The 27855-nt window shown below is 40.1% G+C and overlaps 1 protein-coding gene across 2 annotated transcripts in view; it reads left to right on the top strand.

Annotated features, from left to right (window-relative positions):
• The window catches only part of HS3ST5 (heparan sulfate-glucosamine 3-sulfotransferase 5), a 253655-nt gene that overhangs the window by 114420 nt on the left and 111380 nt on the right, over positions 1-27855 (top strand). For both annotated transcript variants that reach the window (XM_040428898.1, XM_040428897.1), the window contains exon 2: positions 3832-3994. The gene's annotated coding sequence lies outside the window, so the exon portion shown is untranslated. The remainder of the gene's footprint in view (positions 1-3831; positions 3995-27855) is intronic.

The raw sequence follows: 27855 nt of genomic DNA, 5'->3' as shown, positions 1-27855 counted from the left end.
AGATGTAAATGAGCACACTACTGATTGATGCTCTGCAGCACGCACACAGATCGTGAAAAAAAAAAAGCGCTAAGAATAATCCCCAGGTGCTGATCAGGCAGGTATGCATTGAACAGCACTTGGCGGTGACAGCTCGCATGCAGAAAAAGTGGTGCAGAGCTGTAAAATTGTAAAAAATAAAAAATAAAAAGACCCCAAAAGACGCATGGACCAAATGGCATCTGTGAAAAAAAAAAGGACGGGGAGAGGGCCGGGGGGCCGGAAGGGACAGGGACGGAGGGTGGTTTAAGGATCTGGAACAGCTGCAAATGAAAAAAAAAAATCAGTGCAGCAGTTACAGGTGTTCTTATTCTTTTCTTCTTTCTTCTTTTTTTCTTCTTTGAGCAGGAAAGGTTTAAAAGCACAGTGGTGGTGCACCACAAGTCCCAGCAAGCCAACAGCAGCACAGAAAAGCACAGAACCTATCTGCATGCAGTCACCAGCTAGAATGGCTGCATGCAGGGAAGTTCAGCCCTTTCCTGTGCAGCTATAGCGCTTCCATTGGCAGGAGACCCCAGTTCAGCACCGGTTACCTCCCTCTGAACCCCACCCGCCCCGCAGCTTTTTTCAGCTTCCGGCGCTGTGATGTGTCGATCTTCATTTACTGGCCAATCGCAGCGCTTTGAGTTGCAGGGGGTGGTGCAGCACCATGGTGCCCTTACCCGGCATGGCTGCCTGCCGGTTAGAGCAGCCATGGTGCCCCGATTCCGCCCAAACGTTCCCCAGAGCCCCGCGGACCTTGCGCCGTACATGTACGACACGGGTCCTTAAGGGGTTAAAAATATGGAGTCCTTTTCTCTACTAGCACAATCTGAATTTTCTCTCTGCTCGGTCAGATGGCTAGCTGGTGGGCTCCTTATCTCTGCTCTCTGCCCTTATAAACACTCATTATAGCTCAATCCTTATCTTATTGATAGAAATGTGGCTTAAATAAGTGTTTATGACCTTTTAGTAACTTAGATAAAAGGGTTATTAGATGATCGGCACAAACAGAAAGTGAAAGTAAGATACACACAGCTAGAAAAACAGTTAACCACCCTTTTTGACAAAACAGCTCAATATTTTTTTTAATAAAGACCAATTGAAAATATGATTTTTAGCCCCAAATGAGTAAAATGCAATCATAAAAAAAAATTGCCCCCGAAGGTGTACATAGCCTTAAAATGTGACCAAGCTACAGTATTAGTCACATCCCATGGACAAGAATGGCGCTGTATTTCTGAATGGGGGGGGGGGGGATAGCAAATATGTATTTATTATATAAGTTGTTAGTGTTTTATTATGTTCAGCATCTACTCTCATATATTTGAACATATATTTTATTGCATTCAGTGCCACTTACCATGATACAAAGCTGTGCTGATTATGAAGGTGTCACTGCGCGGCTCACGCATTATTTCATCCAGACTTCAATTAAATACTTGCATCTGTAACTTTGGATTTCTATAATTATATTCTGAATGCTTCTCTCACGACCTGTTGATTTCAGGGTACAAGGATCAGCTGGCCTTCCTCTCTGTTTACCATGCAGCGTGTTGCTTTGCTGGGTGGGTTAATTGAAGGGCACTAATTATTATCATTATGTAGACAATCAACTACAGGCCTGCCCCAACAAGCTCCTCATAAACACGTGTCAAGATGTAACACAAAATAAATTCTGTTTTGGCATATGACATACTACATAAATTATATGGAGCATTCTTGCAACTTTTTTTTCATGAATTAAATTAGTAGATGGTAATTTATGGGATACCTTCTCATACTTTACTTTTCATTTTAGTGTAAAGATTTTAGTGCCCTGTTTTTTTATTTCTTAAAGGGGTTGTCCAAGGATTGATTTCTTTTTTGATGACTAAAGATGAAAAATGAAAGGTTACAAAATGCCTTGCATGCACGATAGGCTCCTCGGGGTAGAAGAAGAAGAAATCTAATGCCACACTAATATTCTGGGCCACAAAGAACATCAAGAAAGTGGACCAGATACACCTAAAGTACCTATGCAGTAATACCCAGTAATGTCCAGTGAGAAGTACTAATCATTATAGCGAATTAGGCTGTTCGCTCTTAAAGATCAAACCCAGTTACAAAGCGCCTGTATCAACAATGGTGATGACAGAATTTCTGGAAATTCGATTTGAATCCGATTCGTCTGAATCAGATGCCTGATTTGATTCGGAGCCTAATCGATTCTAACAAAATCCAAAGTGCTTCAGCCTCCCTGGAAAGCTGTGAATGACATTCTGGCTCTCTTCCTCTCCATCTCTCTCCTGCTCCTCACTCTCATCATGAAATTCTGATTGTTTAGAACCCAAATGTTTTGAAAAAATTGGGTCAAATTTTCATTCGATAGCATGGATTTGCTCATCTCTAATGGATAATATCTTGCAGGTTTATTTGAAGCTTTGCCTACTATGGTGAAAATAACGATTACATATTACCAGGTTATGCGAGATGAGAAAAAATGTATGCTCTTTTTCCAAAAATAGCTCCACCCTTGGCCATGGGCTGTGCCAAAGTAGTGTACGCAGATCACATAGGGCCCCATAGCATAAGCACCTCCCCCATTAAATTTTTTTTTTATTAAAGGGCATCTGTCAGCAGCTTTGTACCTATGAAACTGGCTGACCTGCATCTGTGTTGATGTTTTCATATATGCAAATGAGCCTCTAGGAGCAATAAGGGCGTTGCCATTACTCCTAGAAGCTCATCACTGTCTTCCACTGCTGCACCCTCTGTATTTCCATTGACAGGGCCAGGCGTTATGATGTTTTCACTGCCTGGCCCTGTCAAAGTGGAGAGGGCGCAGCAGTTGCAGAGAAAATGGAGCCTCTATTTGTAGCTATAACGCCCCTGTTGCTCCTAGAGTCTCATTTGCATATATTAAAACATCATGGGATCTACACAGATACCTTCAGATGCCAAGCGCACGCTCAACAGGTCAGCCAGAATTCTTCTAACACTTAAAGGGCACCTGTCAGCTATTTTTAATTACAAAAAAATTGAAATTTTAAATGCTACCTTTCGCCTCACTGACTAGTGCTTCCCAACTATGTTGCTCATTCTAAACATCACATTTCTCAATGTATTTGCACTAGAAAAATGTCATGCATCTCCTCTATACTGATCTAAATCCTCTTCCCCTCATATTGTATAAAACTGGATGCCTGCAGCCGCCACTAGGCTTAGTGCATAGGCATTTATGCAGGTAGCATTGATATCAATGGGAGCTCTAAATCATATTTGCACTGAGCTTCCCCTAGTGGTGGCTGCCTAGAAAATGCAATGAATCTATACTGGTAAGAAGAGAAGCAGTTCAGCACAATGCTCCCTCGCCCCCCTTCCCCCCTCCCTATAGTAGTCGTGATCTGCTTTCATGGCTGGTATACAACTGATATATCAGCTTGGTCACTTCTATAGCTTCAAGTTACTGGACCTAAATCCAAGCTATGCTTGTCACGGTGGCCTGGTCATTTTGGTGACATAGACATTACTGGATTTTAGGACAAGTTATATAATTTGATGTCAATTATGTCAATTTTCATCAGTTTTCTGTATATTGTATTTTCAAGACAAGTCTAACATGTTTTTTTGAGTCCTTTAAAAAAAACTGAACCTGTCTGAACTGGTACCAGTTGGAGAAAATGAAAGCATTATAACAGTTTATACCATAAAGAAACAAATAAGAGACGTTCACGTTTTAATAAATGACAAAACACTAATAAGTCTCCATGTTTTTCTAATTCTTTGGCAGTTTATGCAAACATAATACAATAAAATTACATTCTTTTCCAGATTTCCTAAATATAAAAGCTTCATTGCACAGATGAATGTCCTACAAGATGGCCCCATGAAAACCCCCTTTAAATAATCAGAGATTTTCAGATGAATGAAAACTGATTTCCGCTGATCTTATTCAGATGAGCAGGGCTGTCTGGATGTACAGAAGAACACAAAGGTTAGTTAATGGGACTGGGTAATGGACTGTATTGTTGTGTATAATGGACTGCATAATGTGCTTGCAAGTGCTTGACAGAAATTCTGAGTTTACCAAACATATGCAATACAAACCCAGATTTGTGCTACATCAACCAAGCAATGTTACAGCAGGGACATATTGGAAATACTTTATAGTTCAATCCCAGGTAACATTGAAATATTCAAAAATAGAGGTGAGAGTTCAAAGTGGCCTTATCAAATCAGAAAAATAGAACTTTCATTTGACCCTATAGAGTGCCTTGAAAAAGTATTCATACCTCTTGAACACATTTTTTCACGTTACAGCAACAAACGTAAATGTATTTTTGGGGGAAATCAGGAAAGTGTGGCGTGCAATACTGTTTCAATACTTTTTAGGACCACCTTTAACTGCAATTACAGCTGAAGTATGTCTCTACCAACTTTGCATATCTAGAGGCAGAATTTTTTGCCAATTCTTCTTTGCAAAATAGCTCGAGCTTAGTCAGATTGGATTGAGAGCATCTGTGAACAGCAATCTTCAAGTCTTGCCACATATTCTCAAAGGGATTTAGGTCCAGACTTTGACTGGGCCATTCTAACACATGAATATGCTTTGATCTAAACCATTCCATTGTAGCTCTGGCTGTGTGTTTTAGGGTCATTGTCCTGCTGGAAGGTTGCCTGCAGCCTTTACCAGGTTTTTCTCCAGGATTGCCCTGTATTTAGCTTCAACCATCTTCCCATCAACTCTCACCAGCTTTCCTGCCCCTGTTGGAGAAAAGCATCCCCACAGCTTGATGCTGCCACCCACATGTTGCATGATGGGTATTGTGTGTTCATTCAGAAGTGCAGTGTTAGTTTTTCACCAACGTAACGATTTGCATTTACGTCAAAAAGTTAAACTTTGGTGTCATCTGACCATGGCACCTTCTTCCACATGTTTGCTGTGTCCCATACATGGCTTATGGCAAACTGCAAAACGGACTTCTTACGGCTTGCTTTCAGAAATGGCTTTCTTCTTGCCACTCATCCATAAAAGCTAGATTTGTGGAGTACACGACTCATAGTTGTCCTGTGGACAGATTCTCCCACCTGAGCTGTGGATCTCTGCAGCTCCTCCAGAGTAACCATGGGCCTCTTGGCTGCTTCTCTAATTAGTGCTCTCCTTGTCTGCGCTGTCAGTTTAGGTGGACGGCAATGTCTTGGTAGGTTTGCAGTTGTGCCATACTCCTTCCATTTTAGGGTTGATGGATTGAACAGTGCTCCATGAGATGTTCATAGTTTTTTTTTTTTTTTAATAACCTAACCCTGCTTTACACTGCTCCACAACTTTATCCCTGGCCTGTCTGGTGTGTTCCTTGAATGGCTTAGATAAGTAAAAGCTTTCTAAAAGTATTACCACATAAAGTGACACATGTCAGATTTGTAAAATTCGGCCTGGTCAAGAAGGGGGTAAATGGCCCAGTCTAGAAGTGGTTAATTGTTCTTTTGAGCAGGACTACAGGAAAAACTTTAGCACATGCACTGGGCGCTCCTGGCAGCAGGCTCCATTGGTGCATAGAGCATTCTTACCCCACTTGTACAATGGATTACCTAAGGAAATATGTGCACCGCACCTACTCGTCACCAGGAGGTTTACCTGCTGTTATAGGACAGCAGTGTGTCCCTGTTCTGCGGATAGGCTATTGCCTGACAGCTTGACTCCCGCCCCATTAAGGCATTATGCACAGTGGCAGTATGCACATAGCTTCAGATGATGCTCTTACTCCCCATTGACAGTAGCCACTCTGCCCATCTTGACATACATCCTATTCAGGTATGCTGCTTGTTTATTCCACATTGGGTGATAAACCATCTGTGTGTGTGTGCTAACTACCCTTAGGCCTAGTTCACACGAACGTATGGCTTTTATCGTTTTTTGCGGTCCGTTTTTCACAAAACCATTGTTCCGTTTTTGAGTTCCGTTGTGTTTAAGTTTCCTTTCCGTTTTTCCGTTCCGTTTTTCCGTATGCCGGAATGGATACAGAAGACATATCCGTATGTGTTCTGTTTTTTTTGCGGACCCATTGACTTGAATGGAGCCATGGAACGTAATTTGCGGGCAATAATAGGACATGTTCTATCTTTCAACGGAAAAATGGAAATACGGAAACAGAATGCTTACGGAACGCATTCTGTTGTTAATGTAGAACCATTGAAATGAATGGTTCCGTATACGGACCATATACGGAACACAAAAAAACGGCCCGTACACTCTCAAAAAAAACGATCATGTGAACTAGGCCTTAAAGGGGAGATACAGCTTTCTAATATTGATGATCTATCCTTAAGACAGGTCATCAGTATATCAGTGGGTGTCAGACTCTTAGCACCCCTTCCGATCAGCTATTTGAAGGGACCACTCCTGCAAGCGAAGAAGCCTCTTTAGTGTTTACATGACTCTGCATAGTGTTCATTCTCAGAACAGTGTATTTTTCATAGCTGCTGTTCTAAATATTGAAGCCTTGTTCAATTCACTTCTTAACATGTGAAGATTTGTTAACATGGTAAATGGTGATTTTTCCCTTCTATTTTCATGATAATTATTGCTCATTTTGCATTAGCCCTGATTGTATTTTCCAAACAAGTGGAGCTTTGAAAGTGAAAATTTTAATACAATCTTATAGCCAAATTCTGTATTTTTTCTTCTTAGTAATTCACTTTTATTACATTGTCCCTTTTGTGTTTGTGTTCACTTTAGATTATATGTTGATTATATACTGATGTTCCACTATCCTGAACTTCATCTTAATAATTTTATTCATATATGACTTTAGCCTTGCTTAAGTCAAACGGGGGTGGTCGTATACACAAGAGCAGAGACAAAACAGGAATTTAAAGCAGCAGGAAGTAATTTAAGTATGTTTGTAGTCTACAGATTTTGACTGTGCCTATCGCTTAATTAGTTTGGGAATGCAGATTACAATCATTTTCTAGTCTTACCCTCAGCAGGTGTCTTGCCATCAGTGCGTCGACAGTAAAATAGTTCAAACTAATTTTGCATGCAAACTGAAAATTGCGGAGCACCCATAGAATGCATTCTGCAATAGGGCTATTTTCGAATGGGTCCTCTTTCTGAACAAATGTGAGATATTGAAATGTATTAAGGTATAATAAAAGCTACTATATTGGAGTGATTAATCCAGAATATATGTTTTGTTATTCTGCTGCTGAATATTTATTACTGATATTCAAAATAAAAAAATAAAAAATGTTCTATATAAAAATGGAAATTGTTGGTTTCAGGGAGTTAGCTGTAATTTCATGTTAGTATATTTAGTACCATTGAAATTGGTACTATGGCTTAGTGCAGAAATATGACCTGTTTAGTAAAGGATGGCGCTTACATATGATATTGTAGCTAGCACACATCTTGTTCCTAAAGGCATGATTAGTAATGTAGTTAGAACAATGGGGGAGATTTTTATTAATGCAGATGCTTTCTGCGCCAGTCTTGATATCCCCTGAACTGTCAGAGGATGCACCACATTTATGACGAGGCACAGGCCATACACAGTACCGGTGTAGAACTATCTTTTTGATCTAGGCACCAAATAGCTGACATGCATAAAGCAGATATAGATGAGAGCATACATATGGTGTTCTGCTAAGCAATTCCAACTTTCCTTTTTACTATCTATGTAATGTGTTCGGTTACTGGTCGCTAGCGGAGGAGACCGCTGCTATTAAATGCTGTGATCTGTGCTGCCTCCCAATCCACAAGGAAAGAGCATGAAAGGAGCAACCACTATGATCTTTCGACAGGTGTCACCACGGACACAAGGCTTCACAGACAATCACTGTCTCTCTTTCCTTCGGCACTTTAATCTCTTCCCATCTCCCATTAGATCCCTCCCCAAGAAACAAGTAGAAAGATCCAATGACCTTGAGGAAGCAGTGTGAAACCTGTGTCGGGTGTGCCTCAAACAGCAGGTTTTTATTGATATGAGTATTTTTATGGACGTTTGTGAGTATAATAAAGCACTTTAAAGTTTTTTCCTTTGTGACAATATTTCACTATTGGATCTTCCTACTTGTGTCTTAGGGAGGGATCTTGTCACGGCTGTATGTGAGCAACAAGAGCATGCACAGAAAATAGAGCTACTGACCGGACCCAAACTAGGGAGGATAAAGGGTGACCCCTGTCAGACCCTCAAAGCTCTCCCTATGCTGCTAAGCCCATGCCCGGATCCAAATGGTGGAACGAGGCATGCCCGCGTACCTAAGACTGATGACCACTGTAACCCCTACAATAGTGGAAGGGGCACGGCCACCGGTGCCCTGCTCAGTATATGGAGGGAACCGTGGTCGCCTCGGATCCAGTCAGAAAACACACAGATACACAACAATGTCTGCACACTTAGCTGAAGGAGCTGCAGCCGCAGTGAAGACGGATCCAAAGACAGGCTGGCAATATCCAGAGTACTTGCTGCAGCAGAACACAGGTCCAGTGAAAGGATAGCATACAAGGGAAGATACTCAAGCAAGAGCTACAACTCAAATGAGAAATATAATCCACACACTACAAAAGGAGGAGGGGTGATTTAAAGGCAGGGAAATCAAACGCAGGAGGAACAGCTGGGAGGATGGAAACAGAAAGTAAAGAGCTCATCACAGGGGCGGAGAAACAGAGCAGTGAGAACTCCTCCAAGCTCTGGTAGTGACAGATCTAGGGGGAGATGGGTAGTGATCACAGGGCCGAAGGAGAGAGATACAGTCAGGTCCATAAATATTGGGACATTGACACAATTCTAGCATTTTTGGCTCTATACACCACCACAATGGATATAAAATTAAACGAACAAGATGTGCTTTAACTGCAGACTGTCAGTTTTAATTTGAGAGTATTTACATCCAAATCAGGTGAAAGGTGTAGGAATTAAAACAGTTTGCATATGTGCCTCCCACTTGTTAAGGGACCAAAAGTAATGGGACAATTGGCTTCTCAGCTGTTCCATGTCCAGGTGTGTGTTATTCCCTCATTATCCCAATTACAATGAACAGATAAAAGGTCCAGAGTTCATTTCAAGTGTGCTATTTGCATTTGGAATCTGTTGCTGTCAACTCTCAAGATGAGATCCAAAGAGCTGTCACTATCAGTGAAGCAAGCCATTATTAGGCTGAAAAAACTAAATAAACCCATCATAGAGATAGCAAAAACATTAGGCGTGGCCAAAACAACTGTTTTGGCCACATTCTAAAAAAAGAGGAACGCACCGGTGAGCTCAGCAACACCAAAAGACCCAGAACACCACGGAAAACAACTTTGGTGGATGACCGAAGAATTCTTTCCCTGGTGAAGAAAACACCCTTTACAACAGTTGGCCAGATCAAGAACACTCTCCAGGAAGTAGGTATATGTGTGTCAAACTCAACAATCAAGAGAAGACTTCACCAGAGTGAATACAGAGGGTTAACCACAATATGTAAACCATTGTTGAAACTCAAAAACAGGAAGGCCACATTAGAGTTTGCCAAATGACATCTAAAAAGCCTCCACTGTACTGGAACAACATCCTATGGACAAATGAGACCAAGATCAACTTGTCCCAGAGTGATGGGAAGAGAAGAGTATGGAGAAGGAAAGGAACTGCTCATGATCCTAAGCATACGACCTCATCAGTGAAGCATAGTGGTGGTAGTGTCATGGCGTTGGTATGTATGGGTGCCAATGGAACTGGTTCTCTTGTATTTATTGATGATGTGACTGCTGACAAAAGCAGCAGGATGAATTCTGAAGTGTTTCGGGCAATATTATCTGCTCATATTCAGCCAAATGCTTTAGAACTCATTGGACGGCGCTTCACAGTGCAGATGGACAATGAGCCAAAGCATACTGCAAAAGCAACCAAAGAGTTTTTTAAGGGAAATAAGTGGAATGTTATGCAATGGCCAAGTCCATCACCTGACCTGAATCTGATTGCGCATGCATTTCACTTGCTGAAGACAAAACTAAAGGGAAAATGCCCCCAAGCAGGAACTGAAGACAGTTGCAGTAGAGGCCTGGCAGAGCATCACCAGGGATGAAACCCAGCGTCTGCTGATGTCTATGCGTTCCAGACTTCAGGCTGTAATTGACTGCAAAGGATTTGCAACCAAGTATTAAAAAGTGAAAGTTTGATTTATGATTATTATTCTGTCCCATTACTTTTGGTTCCTTAACAAGTGGGAGGCACATATGCAAACTGTTGTAATTCCTACACCATTTACCTGATTTGGATGTAAATACCCTCAAATTAAAGCTGACAGTCTGCAGTTAAAGCACATCTTGTTAGTTTCATTTTAAATCCATTGTGGTGGTGTATAGAGCCAAAAATGTTAGAATTGTGTTGATGTCCCAATATTTATGGACCTGACTGTACAATGATTGTCTGTGAAGCCTTGTGTCTGTGGTAATACCTGTTGAAAAATCATAGTGAAGGCTTCTTTCCTGCTCTTTCCTTGTTGTATTGGATGCTGTGTTAGGAGCCTCCATGTACATTCTGTCGAATTTGCCAGAATAAATAGCGCAGCATGCTTATTTATTTTTCTTGTTGAAAATACTGGACACCATGGCATAAATTGACAGAATCAGGCAGTCAATAGGGCTGTTGAGTAACATTGTTTTCCGTCATTTGACCAATTAGTAACAGCATTGAATTCTGTTTTTCTGCTTCTATGACTTAGCAGAGAAATATAATTTTTAACACAGATGTGAATCAAGACTAACAACCCTGTACCCAACCCCAAAATGTGTTTTACAATCACCCAGAATGTTAATAGCCACCAAAGATTCCTTCATTATGTCCGTCTTGATCTAAAACCAATGTAAACTTGAGCAGTAGAGCAGTAGTCATAAACTACCCAACAAATCTACAGTCAACATAGGTTCACCATTATGGGCATCTTATTGAATAACCAATAAAAAGGAATGGATATTATAATTCAACCAAGAGCTGGACATATAAACGATTTTACCAAGCTTAAAGGGGTTATGCAAGATAGCGGGTGTCCGACTCAGAGCCGGTGCCTCCTCAAACAGCTGATTGACAGAGGTCCCGTGTGTCAAACACCTGCTAATCTGATATTCATGACCTTTCTTGAGGATAGATCATGAATACCAAGATTAATAAATTTAAAATTATTAGGGTATATTCACATTTGTTGCAGAAATTTCTGCAACTGATATTCAGTTTCATTCATCTGAGGTTGTTTTGGAACTATGGATTTCTGTAAGCCCTGTTTGGATGAATGAAGAGTTGCAAAATTTTCTGCAAATATCTGCCTTGTGTTACACCCACAAATGCAACACCTTTGATGTAAGTCATTTCCATACTACTACATAAAGATGAAGTAAAATGTGATGTTTATAGATCTTTATTCCAAGAGATCATTGGCATTAAGTCTTCCAAACATGTTGTACAAGAGCTTCTGTACAACTAGTAAGAAAGAAAATAGTGGAGAACCAAAATCTAAAACTGATGTAGAAAAGAAACAGAACCTTCACTGATGTAAAGGCCATTACACGCTTGAGGTGTTCAACCTGCTTCTACAGGCAGTCTGATATTACTGAAAGATTTTGTTCTTATGCTCCGGCTTTGGACATCTCCACTTTTCTGAGAGCAGACAATGTCCTGCCGGCTGGGTTTCTCAGACGTGTATCCTAATGAATTCATGCACTGGCATCAAATTATTTAAAACTAAAATAGTATCTTTGTAATTATAGCATGTACTTCTAATTCTCACCACTTGATGGAAACTGGAAATTACAACTGTCTCAATGATAAACCTATCTGATCAAATTAATGAAGATTGGGAAAAGAGACTCAATGCAGTCTAAATGCTGGGAAGTTAATGAGGCTTTCAGTGACAGCTTTATATTAATACATTTACAGCTGCTGGTAATATTTTTTGTGCATTAGATACAATTGTCCCTGTCAGAGAACAATAATTAGTTTTAGTCTAGTAAACACCTTCCTTGAAAAATATAATTACTTGTATTAGAAATGAACATGTCCTTTAATGAAAATACACATTGTTCAAAAAGTTCATATTCTCATGTATCAGACACAGACATTCAGCCACCAGTCCTACTTCATTTTTTCAATGTAGTCCCCTCCAATGTCTATACTTTTTCTAGCACCACTGCAGTGACCTTATCTACTTTTAAAAATAAGTTTGTTTCCTGGTCCTCCAACCATGCACCGACAACTGGTGACTGGTTATATTTAATTTTTTGGAATACCTGTAGCAAAATCTGGCGAGTAGTGTGGTTGTTCTAGTAGTTTGAACCTAGCAGCAGAATGGTGGACATAGAAATTTTGGCATTGTGGCTGGAAGCCTTGTCCTTAGGTAGAAGGATGCTCTTTCTCAATTTCCTACGCATCTTCTCCTTGATAGCTTCTTGTAGCTGACTGAATAATTTACTGTAGTATTCCCCATTGACAATTCTAGAAAGTTTCTTGGTCCTCATTTATGGAAGCTAAATTAGCAGAACAGAACCTTGCTCAGCTTGCTTTCTGATAATTTGTGAACATGCTTAGTACTAGAAATGAGAGACGCTTCGCTGAAATTTCCCCAACATTCTATTTGATCCGAATTAATTTGTGACGAAGCGAGTTAAAAATCAACTAATTCCCAGTTGCAGGGAGTGTGTATATTGGTGTACATCACCGTGTATTGCAGAAACATGCATAGCTAGTCCGCTGTAGTAGTGAAACAGTTAGGCTGGGTTCACACGAGCGTGTCCGGATTAGGTCCGGATGCGTCCCGGTGTGTTGCGGCAAAACCGCGCGAGTAGGAATGCAATTGCAGTCAGTTTTGACTGCAATTGCGTTCCGATGTTCAGTTTTTATCGCGCGGGTGCAATGTTTTTTGCACGCGCGTGATAAAAAACCGACACTGGTACCCAGACCCGAACTTCTTCACAGAAGTTCAGGTTTGGGTTAGTTGTAGTGTAGATTGTATTACTTTCCCTTATAACATGGTTATAAGGGAAAATAATAGCATTCTGAATACAGAATGCATAGTACAATAGGGCTGGAGGGGTTTAAAAAAATAAACTCATTAACTCACCTTCTCCTCTTGATCTCGAAGTTCCCGGTCTCTTCTTTACTTGAGTTGTGGGCTGAAGGACCTTTGAGTTGAGTTTACTGATGAGTTGTGGGCTAAAGGACCTTTGGTGACGTCAGATCTCATGCTCCAATCACATGGTCCATCACCATGTGATTGGAGCATGAGTGAAAGAGGCCTTACAGGTCCATGGTAGGGTACTTTCACACTTACGGCAGGACGGATCCGACAGGCTGTTCACCCTGTCGGATCCGTCCTTCCGCTATTTCACCGTGCCGCCGGACCGCCGCTCCGTCCCAATTGACTATAATGGGGACGGGGGCGGAGCTCCGGCACAGTACGGCAGTTCGCGGTGAGAGGCCGCCGGACTAAAAAGTCGGACATGCAGGACTTTTAGTCCAGCGGCCTTTCGCCGTGCACTGCCGTGCTGCGTCGGAGCTCCGCCCCGTCCCCATTATAGTCAATGGGAACAGAGCGGCGGTCCTGCGGCACGGTGAAATAGCGGAAGGATGGATCCGATAGGGTGAACAGCCTGTCGGATCCGTCCTGCCGCAAGTGTGAAAGTACCCTAAGTATGTGGCTGGAGGTAGATTACACGGTCATTGGATATCAATTTTTCAGCAGGCCAGTGTACTACAGGCCCCTAAAATTATGCATTCAGCGTACATTAAAGAACAAGTAAGTAATTGGCTGAAGGTAGATTACACGGTCATTGGATATCAATTTTCCAGCAGGCCAGTGTACTACAGGCCAAAAAATTATGCATTCAGCGTACATAAAAGAACAAGTGAGTAAGTGGCTGAAGGTAGATTACACGGTCATTGGATATAAATTTTCCAGCAGGCCAGTGTACTACAGGCCCCAAAAATTATGCATTCAGCGTACATAAAAGAACAAGTAAGTATGTGGCTGGAGGTAGATTACACGGTCATTAGATATCAATTTTCCAGCAGGCCAGTGTACTACAGGCCCCATAAATTATGCATTCAGCATACATAAAAGTATGTGGCTGAAGGTCTATTATGCGGTCAATGGATATCAATTTTACTGAAGGCCAGTATAAATACAGGTCAAATACATATGTTTAAAAGAACTAAAAATATAAAATTGGATTAAAAACATGGCTAACGAAATCCCCCATTTTGAAAAAAATCTGTAGCTGAGGTATCTGTAGCTGAGGTAACACAGCTAAACCGCAAACAGATGCTGCACTACCTAAATGCACTATATAGAAAGTATATTATTGGTATATAACACCCCTGCTTCAATCAGTTTTTTTGGGCGGCAACTGGTATATCACACCAGTAGAAATTATTTGTTCCAATAGTGTTTGGCACTCTGTGAACTGAGGTAACGCAGCAAAACCGCAAACAAATGCTGCAATACCCAAATGCACTATATAGAAAGTATATTATTGGTATATAACAAACCTGCTTCAATCAGTTTTTTGAGGGGACAACTGGTATATCACACTAGTAGAAATTATTTGTTCCAATGGCGTTTGTCACTATCTGTAGCTGAGATAACGCAGCTAAACCGCAAACAGATGCTGCACTACCTAAATGCACTATATAGAAAGTATATTATTAGTATATAACACCCCTGCTTCCGTTTTTTTGGACGGCAACAGGTAAATCACACCAGTAGAAATTATTTGTTCCAATAGCGTTTTGTCCCTCTGTGTAGCTGCAGTATCGCAGCAGAACCGTACACAACTGCTGCACAATACAAATGCACTATAATAAACTTTCTATGTTAGAAAGTATGTTATAAGTATATTACACCCCTCAGTAAGTCACACCTATCGATAGCACACCTATGCCAGTCCTTAAAAGGACTTTTGTGGCCCTATTAGCTAGTGTTTGGTGTCCCTAACAGTCTGTCCCTGCTCAACACAGCAGCCTCTCCCTACACTGGCAAAAGACTGAATGTAAAATGGCACCCAGATCAGGTTTATTTATAAGGTAGGGGATATGTCCATGTGCTGAAACATCTCAATTGGCTGTCCTGTACCACCTGATGGATGTATCATGGGTCAAAGTTCTTCACAATGTAAAAGAATATGGTGCCGATGGACATCGCCATATGTTCGCCCGTTCGGCAAACCGCAAACGAGCAAAGTTTGCCGCAAAACGACTGCCGGGCAAACTGCAAGGCCATCTCTATTTATGAAAACCCCAAAGTCACAATATCAGGTACCCTTTGCTCAGGGGGTATGGATTAATTAGCTGACTAGAGTGTGACACTTTAAGCCTAGAATATTAAAACTTTTCACAATATTCTAATTTTAAGCTGTATTACTGAAATAAATGAACTTTTGCACGATATTCAAATTTTTCGATTTTCACCTGTATATGTCTATAAGCTGCCTAGGTAAATAATGAACTGGTTTGTAAAGAGTGTAAGAGAAAAAAAATTGTGGAGAACATTTAGTAAATGTCGCTTACGATTGATGGAAATCCTAATACCGTATATGGGGCGAGATTTATCAGAACTGGTTTAAAGTAGAACTGGCTTAGTTGCCCATAGTAACCAATCAGATTCCACCTCTCATTTTCCAAAGGAACTTTGAAAAATAAAAGGTGGAATCTTATTGGTTGCTATGGGCAACTAAGCCAGTTTTTCTTTACACCAATTTTGATAAATCTCCCTCAATGTATTAATTCCCAATACCAAGTTTTTCCTATATCATATTGTAGGAATTAGATTGCTGCATGTTGTCACATTAGATAGATAGATAATAGATAGAGGATAGATAGATATTAGATAGATAGATAGATAGATAGATAATGTATGTTATACTTGTAAAAAACCCAAAAAACAGTAAAGCGACTGTAACGGGGAGCCAGCGATGCGCTTCCACTCTGCAGCGCCGCCGGCATCCCGCTAGTGAAGAGGAGCGAGGACGCTGCCGGTGTCCTCATCTCCATAGCAACCAGAGGGCGGGGAGTTCCCGGCCGTACACGCTTCCTCTGCGTGGCCGGCGTCCTCTGTCCCCTAGACAACGAGCACATGGGGAACTGAGCGCCGATATTGATGAGTCGGCGCTCAGCTGTTCTGAGTTGCGGGGGATGGGTCATGTGACTCTGGCCACATCACATGAGCCATCAGGTCTTGCTACCCTCACTAGCATTGTGTATATCGTGTACTCTGTGTGTTTTGACCTCGGCACTGTGTTTGACCTCGACCTTGTGATCTCCTTGGATTTGACGTGACCTTTTGGCTTCTGACTCTGGATTGTGTTTTGACCTCATTTCTGTTTTTATCCTTGTGTACCCGCGTGACCTCCTGGCTTTGACTTTGGCTTGCCTGACTCTGTTACGGTATACCTCTTACCTTCTTAGACCCCTGCACGTATCTAAGCGAGGGACTGCCGCCAAGTTGTACGCCATTGGTTAGGACGGGCCGTGCAAGTAGGTAGGGACAGAGGTGGGGTGGAATTTATGGCAGCACTTATCCCCCCCCTCTGTCGTGACAGTGACCTAATGAGTGCTGTATCCATAGACCTATTTACACACTTCATTTACTATGTGTGTATATATATATCCTCTTTGCATCTGGCCTGGAAAGATTCCAAATATATTGTTACACATGCCAAACATGCCTGAGGTTTGTACTGTAGCTATTTGCTACATTTCAGCTGCAGCTACTGGATTTACAGAAAATAATATAATTAACGGTGTAAGGAAGACTATTACCGCTCTGTGTTAAATAAAATAACATTTCAGTTATATTTCAAGTTGCAGTGACACTACCAGTGAATTATGGTGTCATAGAACTTTTTCATGTAATTTCAATTCTATTATTTTTGCATTTTAAATGGCGGAGAATTTTCATGTTGTCTACACATAAATGTTAATTACACAGAAAATATCACTGCTAAATGTGTATCTTTTGGATGCAGGTGTCCCCTGTGTAGTTTACAGCTAGCATATGGTCTACATGCCTGAATAGACTTTTCTCCTCTTGGCAATATTGGTCATATAAATGATAGGAGCATTCTAAAAACAAAAGAAAAATATTAAGGATACCTTTTAAAGAAGCAGCAACCATAAAATTGACAAGGAGAAGAAAACTGTCACTGTGCAGGCATCATGTTATAGAGCAGGAGGAGCCGAGCAGATATATAATTTTGGTTAAAAACTTCCAGTAAACCTTGTATTTTATTCATTTAAATTGTTCCTCATTCTGTGCTCAGAAGCCATATGGGTGGTCTTATCAGTGATTTATGGGTATGTGTGAAGGCACACTAATACAGGAAAATCTGTCAACTACCCACATGACTACTAAACCCAAAAAGAGCAGAGTTTTAAATGAATAAAATGCAAGTTGTAATGAATCTTTTCCCACAAAACTATATATCATTCTGCTCATCTCCTCCTGCTCTATACCATGGTTTGCATGTTCAATGTGACAGGTCTGCTTTAAAGTCTAAATGAAGACAAAGGCAAGAAAGGCTTAATTAAGTTTTCCAAACCAAAGCAAGTGATGGCAGGCATATTAAAGGGGTTGCCTAAGATTTCCTTGGGATAGGCCATCAATATATGATCGGCGAGAGTCTGACACCCCCCACCCTTGATGATTAGCTGTTTCAGCGTAACTCCAGCACTGGAAACAGAACTATACAGCTCTGTCCATTGTGCTATGGTCAGAGCTGGTTACTGAACAAACCCCCTCAGAGTGGCTGGATCCATGGTGGGGTTCATACTTACCTTGTACCCACCGCTGAATTTCGGCTACATCACTCCACTGCCACCTACGAAGGTCCTGGGAATCAATATCCTGTTGCCAGACATTATGTGACCGCAGCAGCCAATCACTGGCTGCAGTGGTGACCTGTCACTCATGCAGCACGTGACCCAGTGATATACTGCATGGGTGACAGTGATTGGCTGCAGTGTTCACGTGATGCCCATCAATAGGATGCTGGCTCTGACACACCCTCAAGTCCTATGAGCCGTCTCCTGTGTCTCTGTTACTAAAGATCCTGTCTGACAACAGGTATTGGACTGCAAATTAGGTGGCAGTGAGTCATGACTTTACAGCTTTTTTCAGATGGATCCAGGCATTTTGTATAAATAAACTGATTTAGAAATTTGCTACTTAAACCATTCTCTATTAAATGAAATTAAATTGTACAGTTACAATTTAAATAAAATTTTACCTTACATTAGACCAGTCAAGAGAAGTTATAATAACCTTTAATTTACTTTTGTACATAAATAGACACTTTTATTTTTATTTTTAAATGCATCCCCTGAAATACACGTTAGGACATGTGTACATGAAACATTTTGCAGCCAAAAACAGCAATAGAAAGCAAAGCAATGGAACGACCAGCTAATCCTTGTAGTTGTCCCAGCCAAGAATATCAGATGGATATGCAGAATGTTGCCTATAAATTGGCAGCACAGCAGTGCCTAATGACTGGAGGCTATATATATATATATATATATATATATATATATAGATGTCGCAGGGAAATGATGAAAATGGAGATTTGATCAAATCCCTAAGGGAAATGATGAAAATGGAAATTTGATCAAATCCCTAAGGGAAATGATGAAAACGGAGATTTGAATGCTGAAAAACACCTGAAAAGATCAGCTGAAAAAAATAAAAAGTTTCTTTGAAGAAATTTAAAGACGTGTTAGTGGATTCCACAGTTTTGGTATATGTACCTAAGGTAGATAAGAGGCCCATTAGATGGAAATAACATTGTGAGGATCGTATTAGATATAAAAAATAATTTATACCAAATTGGTACCTCAGTTGGAATTATAAAAGATTGGCTACCTAGAGACGCTCTTCAAATAGCTACTTCAACATATCCCGAAACAGTTCCCCGAACTAACCTAAGTCTGCACCTAAGATTTCTGAAAAATTATCCTTATTTGGAGGTCAAGGATTTAAGAAGTGTTCTTGTCAACAATCCAAAATACAATGTAAAACAAAAAGATGTGCCTGTAAAAAAAGTGACATACTTTGTAACTCAAGATGCCACAAATCAACGTGTTTTAATAAAAATGAATGAACATTATTATTTATTAATTACATTCACAAAATATGTTTAAAATTTCACTAAAAATATCCTTTTTGTTTTTAAAAATATCAGCTTAAGTACCTATTTCTTACACTATTATTTCATATTATTATTATATTATCAAAAATATTAAACTTTTCACTAAAACAGTTAAGCGATTTGATGATCAAATCACTTACTTTCTTTAATAATTTGTGTTTCAATGACTATTGTTGTATTACCTTCTCTACATTTATCAATGCATGGTTTACTAAATAAATACTTTTAATATCTAAACAATATTATTTCATATTATTATTATATTATCAAAAATATTAAACTTTTCACTAAAACAGTTAAGGGATTTGATGATCAAATCACTTACTTTCTTTAGGGAACATTATCTTCCGTGAATTGATCATCTCCCTTAGGGATTTGATCAAATCTCCATTTTCATCTTAGGGATTTGATCAAATCTCCATTTTCATCATTTTCCTGCGACATATATATATACACACACACACTCTATTATTAATTAAGTAATATTATACAGGGTGGGCAAAGAAAGAGTAGCCCGCCTCCAGTGATAGTGTGACAAGATGAACGAGCAAGTGGATTATAATTTTTTTTAATTACCCACAAGTCACAAAAGATGCTGAAAGTGGTTCCCGTTCACGTATCTGTGGGGAAATTTATAACAGAAAGTAAAATATCACAAACACTATCCGCAGCATCACAAGCAGTATCAGCCAACATAATCCTTTGTGCCCAAAGATGTATAGACGTGAACAGAGGCCACTTTCAGCATCTGTTGAGACTTGTGGGTAATTTAAAAAAAAATCCACTTGCTCGTTCATCTTGTCATACTATCGCTGGAGGCGGGCTACTTTTCTTTGGGCCACCCTGTATTATCACAATCAATTATGGGCATTATGATGTCACTACCCGTGGTTGGTCTTTTAAAATAGCTATGTGTGTATTTCACAATGTGCTTGAAAAAAAAGATCCAGGCTGGAGCTGAAATGCATTTTTATGGATACAGAGGAATAAATCTACTACTTTTTTCATATCCCTGGAGTGCAGTGATCTCTTCTACATGATATATATATATTTTTTCCCCCATGTGTGTGTGTATATATATATATATATATATACAGTGGATATAAAAAGTCTACACATCCCTGTTAAAATATCAGGTTTCTGTGATGTAAAAAAATCATTTCAGAACTTTTCCACCTTTAATGTGACCTATAAACTGTACAACTCAAATGAAAAACAAACTGAAATCTTTTAGGTAGAGGGAAGAAAAAATATAAAAAGAAAATAATATGCTTGCATAAGTGTGCACACCCTTAAACTAATACTTTGTTGAAGCACCTTTTGATTTGATTACAGCACTCAGTCTTTTTGGGTACGAGTCTATCAGCATGGCACATTTTGACTTGGCAAGATTTGCCCACTCTTCTTTGCAAAAACACTCCAAATCTGTCAGATTGCGAGGGCATCTCCTGTGCACAGCCCTCTTCAGATCACCCCACAGATTTTCAATCGTATTCAGGTCTGGGCTCTGGCTGGGCCATTCCAAAACTTTAATCTTCTTCTGGTGAAGCCATTCCTTTGTGTATGGATGTATGTATGTATGGATGAGTCTTTGTCATGCTGAAAGATGAAGTTCCTCTTCATGTTCAGCTTTCTAGCAGAAGCCTGAAGGTTTTGTGCCAATATTGACTGGTATTTGGAACTGTTCATAATTCCCTCTAGCTTAACTAAGGCCCCAGTTCCAGCTGAAGAAAAACAGCCCCTTGGCATGATGCTGCCATCATCATGCTTCACTGTGGGTATGGTGTTCTTTTGGTGATGTGCAGTGTTGTTTTTGCACCAAACGTATCTTTTGCAATTATGGCCAAAATGTTTAACCTTGGTTTCATCAGACCATAACAACTTTTCCCACATGCTTTTGGGAGGATTCAGATGTGTTTTTGCAAAATGTAGCCTGGCTTGGATGTTTTTCTTTATAAGAAAAGGCTTTCGTCTTGCCATTCTACCCCCTAGCCCAGACATATGAAGAATACGGGAGATTGTTTTCACATGTACCACACAGCCAGTACTTGCCAGATATTCCTGCAGCTCCTTTAATGTTGCTGTAGGCCTCTTGGTAGCCTCCCAGACCAGTTTTCTTCTCGTCTTTTCATCAATTTTGGAGGGACGTCCAGTTCTTGGTAATGTCACTGTTGTGCCATATTTTCTCCACTTGATGATGAGTGTCTTCACTGTGTTCCATGGTATATCTAATGCCTTGAAAATTCTTTTGTACCCTTCTCCTGACTGATACCTTTCAACAATGAGATCCCTCTGATGCTTTGGAAGCTCTCTGTGGACTATGGCTTTTGCTGTGGGATGCGACTAAGAAAATTTCAGGAAAGACCAACTAGAGCAGCTGAACTTTATTTGGGGTTAATCAGGGGCACTTTAAATGATGGCAGGTGTATGCTGACTCCTATATAACATGATTTTTAATGTGATTGCTTAATTCTGAACACAGCTAAATTTTTTGTGGGATGACCACTACCAAGCAGCCCCCAATGACGACTCACTATACGTTCTATACTTGGGCTCAACTCATTGTAGGATGACACCCTTTGTGTCATCCTACAATGAGTTGAGCCCAAGTATAGAACGTATAGTGAGGCGTCATTGGGGGCTGCTTGGTAGTGGTCATCCCACTATAGCAGCTTTTAAAAAACCTCCTATGATGGCATATAAAAGAGCAGGGAATATTAGGGACAAAGTTGTGCATTCTAGATTGCCTGAAAAGGGCCAGTTAAGACTGACATTCTTGAAGACGAGGCGCACAGGATCTTTCCCATGTCTGGGATGTGTGAACTGTAAACTTATGCATAGGGGATCAGTATTTGCACATCCAGACACGGGAGAAATATTTAACATAAAACATTACCTCACATGTGATTCATCATGGGTAATATATGTGTTATGGTGCCCTTGCAAAATGCTTTATGTTGGTGAAACCACATGTGATATGAAAACTAGGTTAAATAACCATAGACAATCCATCAGAAATAAAAGAAAAGATTTGCCGGTGTCAAAACACTTTGTGGAAAAAAATCACAGGGAAAATGATTTGAGATTTATGATCTTGGATCATGTAAAACCATTAGAAAGAGGAGGTGATAGGTTAACTGTTCTGAAGAAGACTGAGCTCAGATGGATTTTTCGTTTGGACACTTTGAAACCCAAAGGGTTAAACATTGAGTTTAGGGTAACAGGCGGGATGGTTAGCTAAAACCCCTCTATAGTACCTAGGCTCTTGTGTATCCAGAATGCTGTATGGGGTGGACGCAGTGGAAGTTACGCGGATTAATTATGTCACATTGTGATTTTTGTATATATTTTTATTACTTGAAAGTATAATCAGGCATTTACCCTGCTGGGTTGGTAATTTAGCTAATAGGAAATAGTAGGAGTAAGAAAGGTTTTAGATATAGTCATTGCCCAAAAGATTGCCCTATTGTAAAATGGCAGAAAGGACAGGTGAAGTGACGCTGGTGACTGTGACGGCGGACTCGCGGGCACGTGATGTGCGCGGTGCGTGCTGACGCAGGATACCAGACGTCACGACGCTTGGGCTCCGCCTGCTGGTGACGTATAGCGGTTATGTACCGCCTAACAGGAGGGGTAAGGACTGACACATGCGCACTGGTGACGGATAGACGCGGAGTAATGGCGTGCATCTACAGGAGCTAAGACACCATCTCCTTCTACTCCATAAACCCCCAGCAAGGTATTAGACGTTAAGTAGTTTTTATTGCACTATGCACTTTATTATATGCACTTTAATACACGAACTATGATTATGTATAAAGACACGGTATACATGTAAGACACTTGATATGTCTGTGTTCACATCAACATGTGGTGTTAATGAATGAATTGTAACATGTCCATAAAGGGGAGTGCACTTTTTTTGCATTGGTTGATGAAATAATTGGTAACAACCATAGTATGTATTTATACTGGCACGATTGCACTTTATGTTTCACCTGACTTGAGAAAGGTTCTGTGAGAGAACCGAAACGTTGTCAACATTTGATATGTGTGAATAAAGAGCACATTTTATCTTTCAAGGAGTGCTGCGGATCTTCTTTGCTCTATATATATATATATATATATATATATATATATATATAAAGCTGTAAATGCATTCAGCCTTTGTGTTGAAGGTCTTTGGTAAGAGCCAACATCCCATAAAAATAGAACTTCCCGGGAGTCCCATATAACCAGTTCATAATCTGGATTTAAAATTAAAATTTGATTCATTTCAACAATCATCAGCGTTTACTTTCAGTTACATTGTAATTGAGTTTCACATATTCCTGAGTTTGATGCATTGCTCTGTCTAAGGACTGCTGGCTTAGAGTCAGACAATTTTTTTTCATATCCTACTGGATCAATTGCATTTCCATTCCACATGTAATATTGTTCCATGGGACAAAATAATGAATGCGGGGGAGATCTAGCAGCAGGCAGAAGACTGCTGACACATGCCATAAAATGATGGGGCTTACTTTATGAATGTCTCATGCCCTCACCTTTGTAGATAGCCACATGAATAATGCAGTATGTTTATTTCATGTACTCAGGCATCAAATGGTTAAATACCCATCAGCTTCTTGCATTCTGCTCCAGTCTGCAGCTTTTTGCAAGTTTATAGTGGAAAGCATCTGTAGCTGTATGGAACGTAAGGAAATATCAACTGGAGAATCTGAAGCAGTGCACCTTTAATTAGTTATAGTGGAAATTAATTGAATATTGGCAGAGCCTGTGCCACATGTCTTTAGTAATGCCTCTTTAACCTACAGAAATCAGATACAATTGGAAAGGAATGTAAATGATGCTTAAAAATACTCAGTAATCCTCCAGTAATTATTGTAATGGATATAGACCAGCGGACTTACTGAGATAAAGGACGTACGAATGGTGTTCATCATGGTGGGCCACCAAGTAAGGCATGATAGTCAAATTATTTTTGAGATTGCAGATGAGTCCTTTTAAAGGGAGTCTATCAGCAGGTTTAAAGTCTTGTTAGCTCCCTTTAAAGTCTTGGAGATTTCATGCATTCTCCAAATTGTCCCCAAAAAGTTATTTCTTTCGTCTAACCACATTGGCCATTGTATGTGATTATCTTTAGGCTCCAACATGCATATATTATATTGCAATGCAGGTCTGTGTCGCGTCGTTAGCATATTACGTGTGGTTATTGTGTCTGCCATGTAGGCAATTTAGTAAAACTATGCTTAAGAAACAAAGGCAAGGCGCCTTATAGAACACATGTATACAGGGAGATTCTCTCGAAAGAGGCCCTGAATATTCTGTAATAACTCTTGCTAGGACAAGCCAATCTGGACGAAACCACGTGCTATGTGCTCCTCAGTATATGGAGCTTCATAAAACCGGGTGCTCCCAAGTCAGACAGTCGTCGCAACATTTAACCTCCGTTTGCAGCTTCCAGGTGCATAACCCCCGTACCTCCTGACTTAGTCGACTTCATATATGGTGGTGTATAGTCTTGAGCAGCGAGTCTTCATGATGCAGTGTGTACCTGAACACTTTGTGAATCAACTGGATGATTGTGAGTTAGGCCCCATTCACACTTCCGCAATTCTGTTCCGCATTTTGCGGAACGGAATTGCGGACCCATTCATTTCTATGGGGACAGACTTTGTCCCGCTCGGATCCGGAATTGCGAATCTGCACTTCCGGGTCCGCACTTCCGTTCCGCAAAAATATAGAACAATTGCGGACAAGAAAAGGCATTTTCTATATAGTTCTGGCAATGTGCGGATCCACAAAATGCGGAAAGCACATTGCCGGTGTCCGTGTTTTGCAGATCCGTGGATCCGCAAAACACATACGGACGTCTGAATGGAGCCTTAACAGGAGGTTACTTCCAGCAAGACGGAGCAACGTGTCATACATCAGAAAGGAGCATCAAAAAAATGTAGTCCTTTTTTTAGGTACTTTCAAAAGGGCTTTGGCCACCACAGTCACCTGATCTGACACCCTCAGACTTCTTCCTCTGGGGTATGCTCAAAAGAAAAGTATCTGAACAAGCCTGGCACTATGGGAGATTTAAAGGAAAACATCCAACTTGAAATTGCTGCTATTTATCTCCCCCCCCCCCCCCCCCCTCCATATACTTGCTGATACATTCAGGGACATGGAGTGTTGTGGCAGAAAATGGAGATCACTTCCAGCATCATTTTGGGCCTCTTTCGAGTGAATCTTTCTGTGTAATACCGCCAATAGGAATATGCTCACCTATTTTGGCTGTGTGCTATTTGGCTATGAAGGTGTGTAGAATAAACTGGAAGGTGCTACCACTGCAGGACTTTTGCCAATGAAAGGAGTCGCCAGCATTTCAGTGGATGCAGCAAAAGACATAGAAGAAGAACTAGATTAGGAGCAGGGGTCCAAAGAGTTAAAATGCTGTAGTTATTTATTGGATCTCATAATAACACGTTTAAGCCCTTAGTGACCAGCCTGTTTTGGGCCTTAATGACCAAGCGTTTTTCTTCCTTTCTTCATCCATGGTTCCAAGAGCCATAACTTTTTTATTTTTCCGTCTATATAGCTTTATATGGGTTTCTTTTTTGCGGGACAAGCTGTATTAACTCTTTCTGGGAGGGAGATGGGAAAAACAGCAATTCTGCCACTGCGTTTTTACGTATATATAAAACATAATATCTTTATTCTCTGGGTCAGTTCGATTACAGTGATACCAAATACAAATAGTTTATTTTACATTTTACTACTTTTTTTGCAATAAAACCCCCTATTTTTAAAAAGAAAAAAATGTTTTTGCATTGCCGCTTCCCAAGACCCATAACTTTTTTAGTTTTCTTTCTATCGAGTTGTGTGAAGCCTTGATTTTTGTGGGACGACTTGTACTTTTCATTGGTATCATTTTGGAGTAAATGAAGCTTTTTGATCGCTTGTTATTACGTTTTTTTCGGTGGCAACTAAGAATAAATTAGCAATTCTGTATTGTTTTTTATTTTATTTTTTTACAGCGTTCACCGTAGGGGATAATTTACATGATATTTATGTAGTCTGGGTCATTATGGACGCGGAAATACCAAACATATGGGGAAGATTTTTTTTTTGCAATTTTTTTCATTAAAATTTTTTTTATGGGAATTTTTTTTTTATAAATGAGCTTTTTTTTAACTTTTTTTTACCACTTAATAGTCCCACAAGGGGACTGTAACATACAGCTTTTTGATTGCTTTTAAAATGCAATGCACTATTCCTATAGTGCATTGCATTTTAATGGCAATGCTATTCTGACAATGACCAGCAGCCTTTGCCAGAGAGGCGCAGCCTGCTAGAAATTACTGAAGGCTGGTCTGGGGCCTACATCAGACTCCAGGCAGCCTTCATACACATCAGCACCCCGCGATCGCATTTGCGGGGTGCCGATGGGAGACAGAAGGAGTCTGCTCCCTCTGTCAGCACTTTACATGCGGCAGGCGCCATTGCCGGTCTGGGCTGTTAGAGCAGGACCGCGGCTCTCATGTGAGAGCCAGGTCTCCGCTCCCCGTTAGACTGGGCACCCATAATAAAGCGGCGGTCCAGCCTAAGGCCCCTTAGTGACCGCCGTAAAAACACATATGGGTGGTCACTTAGGGGTTAAAGGTTAAGCACTTCTCCGTCAGATAAGTGAAATCTCATTTTCTGTTCGTGTTATTAACCCCTTCAAGCGACAGCCAGTTTGGACCAAATGTCGGAGCCCCATTTTTCAAATCTGACATGGGCTTAGAAGTTTAGAAGCAAAGGGAGCAGGGAAGGAGCAGCATCTGGATTTTCTAACATGTAATTTGCTGAAATTAGTTTAGGGCCCATAACATTTAAATTTTTTCACGAATGTAGGTGTGTGAGGGCTTGTTTTTTGTTGGCCGTAGTTCTTATTGGTATCCTTTTTGTTTATATATGTATTTTTGGTCACTTTTTATACCATTTTTTTGTGGAGGTGAAGTGGGCAAAAATGGTAATTCTATCAGTGTTTTTTCTTTTTTTTATGGGGTTCATCTTGTGGTAAATATTGTATGATTATTATATTCTGTGGGTTGATACGGTTTTGGTGATACCAAATTTATAAAGTTTCTTTTATGTTTTACTACTTTTGAGGCATAAAATCCCTTTTGTGTTAAAAATAATTGATATTTTGCATCGCCATATACTAAAGTCCAAAACATTTATATTTTTTCACCAATGTAGCTGTGTGGGGGCTTGTTTTTTGTGGGACGAACTATAGTTTCTATTAGTATCATTTTTAGGTACATATGTCTTTTTGATCACTTCTTTTTTGTGGACAAAAGGTGACAAAAACAGCAATTCCGTAATTTTTTTCGACATAAATTTTTGCGGCGTTCACCGCGCAGGATTAGTAATATGATACTTTGAAAGATCAGGTTGTTACGGACGCGACGATACCAATTATGTGTAGTTATTTTTATTTATTTCATTTTTTTAATGACCTAAATGAACGGATATGAGAAAAGACAATTATTATTTTTTTTTATTGAAATTATTATTTATTTTTTACTTTTTTTTCACTTTTTTTTATTTATTAAGACCCATCTGGATCTTGAAGATCCAATGGGCCTGATCACTATACAGTGCATTGCAATAGTCATTTATTGCAATGCACTGTATAGTTAGTGCTACAC

Source organism: Bufo bufo, chromosome 4 (assembly GCF_905171765.1).
Source record: "Bufo bufo chromosome 4, aBufBuf1.1, whole genome shotgun sequence".
NCBI classification, from domain to species: Eukaryota; Metazoa; Chordata; class Amphibia; order Anura; family Bufonidae; genus Bufo; species Bufo bufo.
The sequence above is the reverse complement of the archived record's forward strand: the minus strand, read 5'-3'. Positions and strand labels throughout refer to the sequence as shown.